A 7,778-nucleotide genomic window follows, 5' to 3' on the forward strand; every position below is an offset into this window, starting at 1 on the left:
CCCTAAACTAACCCACCCTAACCCTAACCCTCCTAACCCTAACCTAAACTAACCTACCCTAACCTACCTAACATAACTCCTAACCTAACCCTAACCGACTAACCCTAACAAACCTACTAACTAACCTACCTAACCTAACCTAACTACTAACTAAACCTACCTAACCCTAAGCCTAACCTACCCTAACCACTAAACCTAACCTAACCTAACCTAATACCGTAACCCCTACTAACAATAACCTAACCTAAACTAACTACCTAAACCCTAACTAACTACCCTAACCTAACCTTACCCTAACCAGACATAACCTAACTAACCTAACCCAAACCTTAACCTAAACTAAGCTAACCTACCTAACCTAAATCCTAACCCTACCTAACCAACCCAACCTAACCCAACCTAACCTAACCTAACTCCTAACCCTAACCTAACCTAACTAACCTAACCTAACCCTAACCCTAACTCTAACCTAACTAACACCCTAACCCATACCAACACTAACCCTAACATAACCTAACCTAACCCTAACCTACTAACCCTAACCTAACTAACCAACCTAACTAACCTAACCCAACTAACTAACCCTAACCATAACCCTAACCTAACACTACCTACTAAACCTAAACTACTAACTAACTACTAACTAACCAACCTACCTAACTAACCATATAACTAACTAACCTACCCTAACCTAAACCTAACAAACTAACCTAATAACAACCTAACCCTAACCTAACTAACTAATACTAAGCCTAACTACCTAACCTAACCCTAACTAACCCTAACCTACCCTAACTAACTTAACCTAACCTAACCTAACCTAACCTAACTAAGCTAACTCTACCCTAACTAACCTAACTACTAACCCTAACTAACCCTAACTAACCTAACCCTACCCTAACCCTAACCTAACCCTAACCTAACTAACCTAACACTAACTCACCCTAACCCTAACCTAACCTAATCTAACCTAACTACCTAACCTAACCCTAACTTAACTACTAACCCTACCCTAACCTAACCTAACTAACCAACCTAGCCCAATAAACCACCTAACCCTAACCTAACTAACCTAACCCTAACCCTACACTACTACCTTACGTACCCAACCTACCTACACCTAAACTAACTAACCTAACCTAACCTAACCCTAACAACTACCCTCCCTAACCTACCCTACCTAACCCTAATACCTAACTACCTAACCTACCTACCTACTAACCTCCTAACCTACTACCTACTAACTAACCTAACCCTACCTAACCAACCCTACCTAACTGACTGGGAAGCTATACCTAAACACTACCTACCTACCTACCTCTGCTACCTAAACTACTAACCTACTACTTACTAACTAAACCACTAACTTACTAACAACTTAACCCTAACCTAACCTAACTAACCTAACCCTAACTAAATAACCTAACCAACCTAACTAACCTACCTACCTACCTAACTCTAACTAACCTAACTACCTACCTACTAACATAACCTAACCTAACCAACCAACACTAACCCTAACCTAACCTAACTAAGATAACCTAACTAACCTAACCCTAACTCTAAGCCAACCTACCTAACCCTCCTAACCTAACCTAACAACGCCTAACCCTAACCCTAACCCTAACCCTAACCAAACTATCCAACCTAACTAACCTAACTTACCTAACCCTAACCTAACGCTAACTACCCTAACCCTAAAAACCCTAACCTAACCCTAACCCTAACTAACGCCTAGAATCTAACCTAACCGCCTAAACTAACCTATCCTAACCTAACCTAACCTAACCTAAACTAGCTCCTAACTAACCCTAACTCTAACCTACTAACCTACTCCTAACCCTACCTAACCTAACTAACCCTAACTACCTAACTACCTAACCCTAACACTAACCTAACCTAACCTACTAACTATCTACCCTAACTATATAACCCAAGCCTAACCCACCCGTAACTAGACCAACCTCCGTAACCTAGACCTAAACATCTAACTAACCTAACAATAACCCTAACCTAACCTACCTACTGAATAACCACGCTAACTCCTAACCTAGACACCTAACCAACTAACTAACCTAAACCTAACCTAACCTAACCTAACCCTAACTAACTAGACCCTAACCTAACCTACACCCTACCTACCTCACTAACCCTAACCTACTAACCTACCCTAACCCAACCCTAACCTACTAACCCTAAACCCTAACCCTAACTAACTAACCCTAACCCTAAACTAACCTAAGCAACAACCCTACCCTAACCCTAACACCCTACTAACCCTAACCCTAACCCTAACCTAACTAACCTAACCTAACCCAAAACACAAGTAGCAACTATACCTTGATGACCTACCGCATAAACGTCATCCTACCTATACCCCTAACCCGCTACCTAACCTAACCTACCTAAACCTCCTTTACTACCACTCAAACTAAACTACCTAACCTAACCCTAACCTAACCCTAACCCTAACCTTAACCCTAACACCTAACCCTAACCCTACCCTAACTACCTAACCCTAACCTAACCCAACCTACCCCTAACCTAAACCCTAACCTAACCCTAACCTAACCTACCCTAACCTAAACCCTACTAACCTAACCTAAACCCTAACCTCCTAACCGACCTACACCCCTACCAAAACCCTAACCCTTAACCCTAACCTAACCCTAACCCTAACCCTAACCCTAACAACCTACCTACCTAACCCTAACCCTAACCTAAACCCTAACCCTAAGGCCCTAAACCCTAACCCTAAACCTAACCTAAACAAACCTAACCCTAACTAACCTAAACCCTAACCTAACTAACCTAACTAACCTCTAAGGTGCTGGTAAAGTGCTCACTTGTGCACACTTAAGTGCCCATTAAAGAGCCCTCTAAAGGCAGATGATGGTCAAACTCAATTACCCAGGGGGCCAAATCTCACATCGGTACACAAGGTGGGGGCGAAGGTTATTGTTTAAGCTGATCACTTTTTATTCAACAGTAGAAACTAAACTTTTGTTATTATTTTGTGTAAACAAATCTATCACATTTAAACAAATTAAAGTAATACAACAAGGTTTAGCAGTTTTTTCTTAATTATTTTGGTAGAAGTGGACGTTTGACATCTTTTCTTGACAACAAGTGTTTATGTTTGGAGTAAGTTTCTGTGCTGTGGAGATTCTCAGATGGATGCAAGTGTGCATCAGTAAGACAACCATATGATGTTTGTTGATCTTCATCACAGAGAAAGTTGTTCACACAGAATATAATGTACTGCAAACATGCTCAAGATTCGAGCCTAGTCACCCTTTGATCTGGATTCAGGGAAGTTAACAGGTACTACAAATCTTCGACCGAGGGCCGTGTTGAGGGCAGGGTGTCGCGTGTCAAAGAGGTCAAGATTTATGGGCCGCCTTGACTTTCTGGTCATTAACAGGAGCGGTGGTAACTTGACCAGTGCACTGTGGTGGTCTGTACAAACTTCACTAAACTCATCCCATCTCTTGCTGTCATCGACGGGAACTTTTCTGTTGTTTGCCTTTTGCTTGTCGCTGGGCCATTAACAATGATTTAATTAAACTTCTTTCGCGGGCCAGGGAAAATTTAATGGCGGGCCGGATGTGGCCCGCGGGCCGGGTGTTTGACACCCCTGCTCTAAGGTATTCGCTAAAGTGTACACTAAAGTAGCATCTAAAGTGGTCCCCTTTAAGGTACATGCTATCCCGTCTATAGTGCTTACTAGTGTATCTAATAAATATTCTGCCTAAGTGGAATTTTACCTAAGGTGCCGCTAAAGTGCCCTGTACGGTGCCCACTAATGTACCATCTACAGTGCACTCTAAAGGCCCGTTAAAGTGAAATTACATTTTCCACTTATGAGACCCATCATGCATCATGCAATTAAGATCTACAATCAAGCAGTTGTGGAACAAGAGCACATGTTATGAAAGAGCTAAAATTTTGGTGAAAAATTAACCTTGGAACTTGTCATCTTCCTGGACTACATTTGGAACGGACTGATTGGCACTAGGGCTTTTGGAGTCATGACTAACCGGTGGTCCGGCTGCAGTATTTATCTAGCCACTGAAAAAGTGGGTCAGTCTTTACTGAATTTCACTACATTTATATCCAGTCTTCCTTCTTGTGCATTCATGAAACTTGATCAACTCCCAGAGTTTACAAAGATATGACAGCAGTTTTGTGTACACCGCAAGACACACAGGGGTACGACGCCCTAACTCAGATTGTAAAACACAGTAGGTTACAGCAGTTGATCACTAACTAGCACATTAAGCCCAATGTAATAGGTGCACAGGGTTGGACATGTATACGAGGTGACGTCTGTTGGAAAACATGTGTACAATGTAAGGTCTGTCGGAGAGCATATAGACGAGGTTAAAGCATATTGGAAAGTAGAAACATGTATATGAGGTGAGGTCTGTTGAGGGTGCTTATTGACTCCATAACTGTGCAATGAAGTGTTCCATATGACAAACACAACACTGTCAGATTGTGATTATTCAAGTGGTTTCAATAAATAAATATTCACTATAAGTGTCTGGAACATGAAAATTATATTCAAACTGCTGATATAATTATTACATAGTCTCTTTCAACATCCTCCACACCACCATAATAAAAAATGATAATTAACTTTTTATTTACATTTTCTCAAAAAGTTTTATAATATTATCAACTAATAGATGCAGCTAATCGTAAACTTATCCAATTTTCACAAAAACAGGATCCATCTTCTTATGGTAATTTGTAAAATCATGCTTGTAGCTACTGATGCATACTATGCACTACATTAATCAAGACAAATTGTGTCTATTGTCATAAATTGGAAGTGTAAGTAACATATATCCCTGTGGGACCCCGGGGTATGCTTGCCTAGCAAGCATTGCAAGAATAGGGTCCCTGCCATCCAGCCAGGCATGTCGTAAGAGGCGACTAAGGTGGACACCTCACTAGAGTAAATTAGGTTGTGGTAGGGCTAACAACCCACATGTAAAAAAAAAGCATGTTACAGAAACTAAAACCAAGAACTCGTCACAGATGGCGAAGGTAATGAAGCACACCAGGAGACTGGACTAATGACGACGACAGCCAAACCGAAAGGGAGCTGGCGCCCCGACAGCGGATTTACTGAAGCCGAGGCAAAAGTTGAGGGTGGGGTGCTGGAACGTCCAGACCTTGTACCAGACTGGCAGGATGCTCCAATTAGTCAAGGAGTTTGACAACTACAACTTGGACATCCTGGAGTCAGTGAGGTCAGATGGACCGGCACGGGAAAGAGGAGACTAGCGTCAGGACATACCATCTTGTTCTCAGGAAGATCAGACGCTCAGCACTCTGAAGGAGTAGCTCTACTCCTCAACAAGAAACGGAAAGGCACTGCTGGAATGGAAGCCTTATGGACCCAGGCTTTTGAGAGCAAGATTCCATTCAAGTAACAAGCTGACAGTGCTAGCCTGCTATGCACCAACAAATGACTCTGAGGCAGAAGACAAGGATGCTTTTTACAATCAGCTCCAGGCAGCCTCAGAAAGCGTTCAGCCCACGACATGTTGCTCATCATCGGCGATCTCAATGCCAAGGTGGGAGTGACAACACCTGCAGGGAGCATGTCATGGGCAAACATGGAATCGGAACCATCAATGACAACGGAGAGAGACTGGCAGACTTTGTGAAGAAAACAACCTACTGATTGGAGGCACACTCTTCCACACAAAGACATCCACAAGGCAACATGGACATCACCAGATGGAATCACAAAGAACCAGATAGACCATGTCATCATCAACCGAAAATGGAGGAGCTCACTTCAAGATGTTAGAGCCTACAGAGGAGCAGACATTGCCAGTGACCACACTCTTGTGATAGCCACAGTTTCTCTGAAGCTGCGTCGATCACGAGGAAAACAGGCACGTCAGCAGAGAGTGGACTCCGGCAAACTGAAAAATCCAGCCACCGAAAGGCCTTTGCTATGGAAGTAAAGAACAGGTTCCAGGCACTAGGAGACCAACAAGAGATGACCTTAGACGACTTCAATCGAGTCTTACAGGAATCAGGAGAGAAAATACTGGGCTTCCAACGGAAAAAGAAAGAACAGTGGATCAGAGAAGAGACATGGAAGAAGATAGAAGAGAGAAAGTCAGCCAAACAAAGAATCAACAGCACCAGATCTGAACGCCTGAAGGAACAACACAGACAAAGATATGCAAAACTGAACAAAGAGGTAAAGAGGATGACAAGAACCGACAAAAGAATCACATAGAGAAACTGGCAGATGAAGCAGAAAATGCAGCAAGTAAAAATGACCTGAAGACACTGTACAAGATAAACAAACAGCTAAACAACGGGTTTTAAGAACAGTGATGTGCCAGTGAAAGACGTGAACGGTAATGTCGTCGAGGAGAGGCAGGAAAACTACAGCGCTGGAGAGAACATTTTGAATCGGTTCTGAACAGACCAGATCCCTCAGCTTGCAGACATCCAGCCAGCAGCTATAGACCTTGACATCTGCACAGACCCACCAAGCCTGGAAGAAGTGACAGCAGCAGTCAAGACAATGAAGAGCGGCAAAGCACAGGGCAGATGGAATAACAGCAGAGATGTTGAAAGCAGACGTGAATGTGACAGCTCCCAAGCTGACTGAAATCTTCAGGCAAATTTGGGAATCAGGGCAGCTCCCTGTTGCATGGAAGACAGGGCTCATCTTCAAGTTACCCAAGAAAGGAGATCTTGGAGACTGCAATAATTGGAGGGGCATAACACTTCTTTCCCTCACCAGCAAGGTCTTCAGCAAGATTGTTTTGTCAAGACTGACGGCAACTCTTGAGAAAGACCTCCGACCACAGCAAGCAGGATTTCGCCCTGGGCGATCCTGCTCCGAACACATCTTCATTCTGCGACAGATTCTGGAGCAGAGCAACGAATGGAACACACCGCTGTACATCAATTTCATCGACCTGGAGAAGGCTTTTGACAGCATCCACCGCGAGTCCTTATGGAAGATCCTGAGGCATTACGGAGTCCCTGCAAAACTTGTTCAGGTCATTGCAATGCTGTACAGCGATTTCAAATCCCAGGTTGTCTGTGACACAGAGCTTACAGACCCCTTCAACGTCAGTACTGGGGTGAAGCAGGACTGCATTCTGTCACCGTTCCTCTTCATCCTGGCCATGGACTGGATCATGAAGACTTCCACCGACAGCGAGAGGAGAGGGCTCAGATGGACCATGACTATGACAGCAACAACAGCGCTGGAAGACTTGGACTTTGCTGATGACATTGCCCTGCTGTCACACCGCCACCAAGACATGCATGAAAAAACAAAGGCCTTCTCAGAAACAGCTGGAAACCTTGGCTTGAAGGTCAGCACAAAAAAGACTAACAGTATGAGAGTGAACGCCAGAGTCCAAGACAGCATCAACTAAATGGAGAAGAGATTGAGGAAGTTGACAGTTTCACCTATCTTGGGTCCAAAATGTCAAACACTGGGGATGCGGAGGTGGAGATTCGAGCCCGACTGGCGAAAGCCAGTCAGGCCTTTGCCTCACTCAGGAGCACATGGAAGGCAAAAACATCAGCCAGAAGATCAAGCTGAGAATCTTCAAGTCAAATGTGATCAGCACCCTCCTTTACGGATCAGAATCTTGGAAGATGACCAAAACCATCAGTAACAAGCTTGACGTCTTCCAAAACAGATGCCTCAGGCGCATACTTAACATCTTTTGGCCAAACACCATCACCAACGAAGAACTCCACCGAAGAACTGAAACCGA

Source organism: Pomacea canaliculata, linkage group LG2 (assembly GCF_003073045.1).
Source record: "Pomacea canaliculata isolate SZHN2017 linkage group LG2, ASM307304v1, whole genome shotgun sequence".
NCBI classification, from domain to species: Eukaryota; Metazoa; Mollusca; class Gastropoda; order Architaenioglossa; family Ampullariidae; genus Pomacea; species Pomacea canaliculata.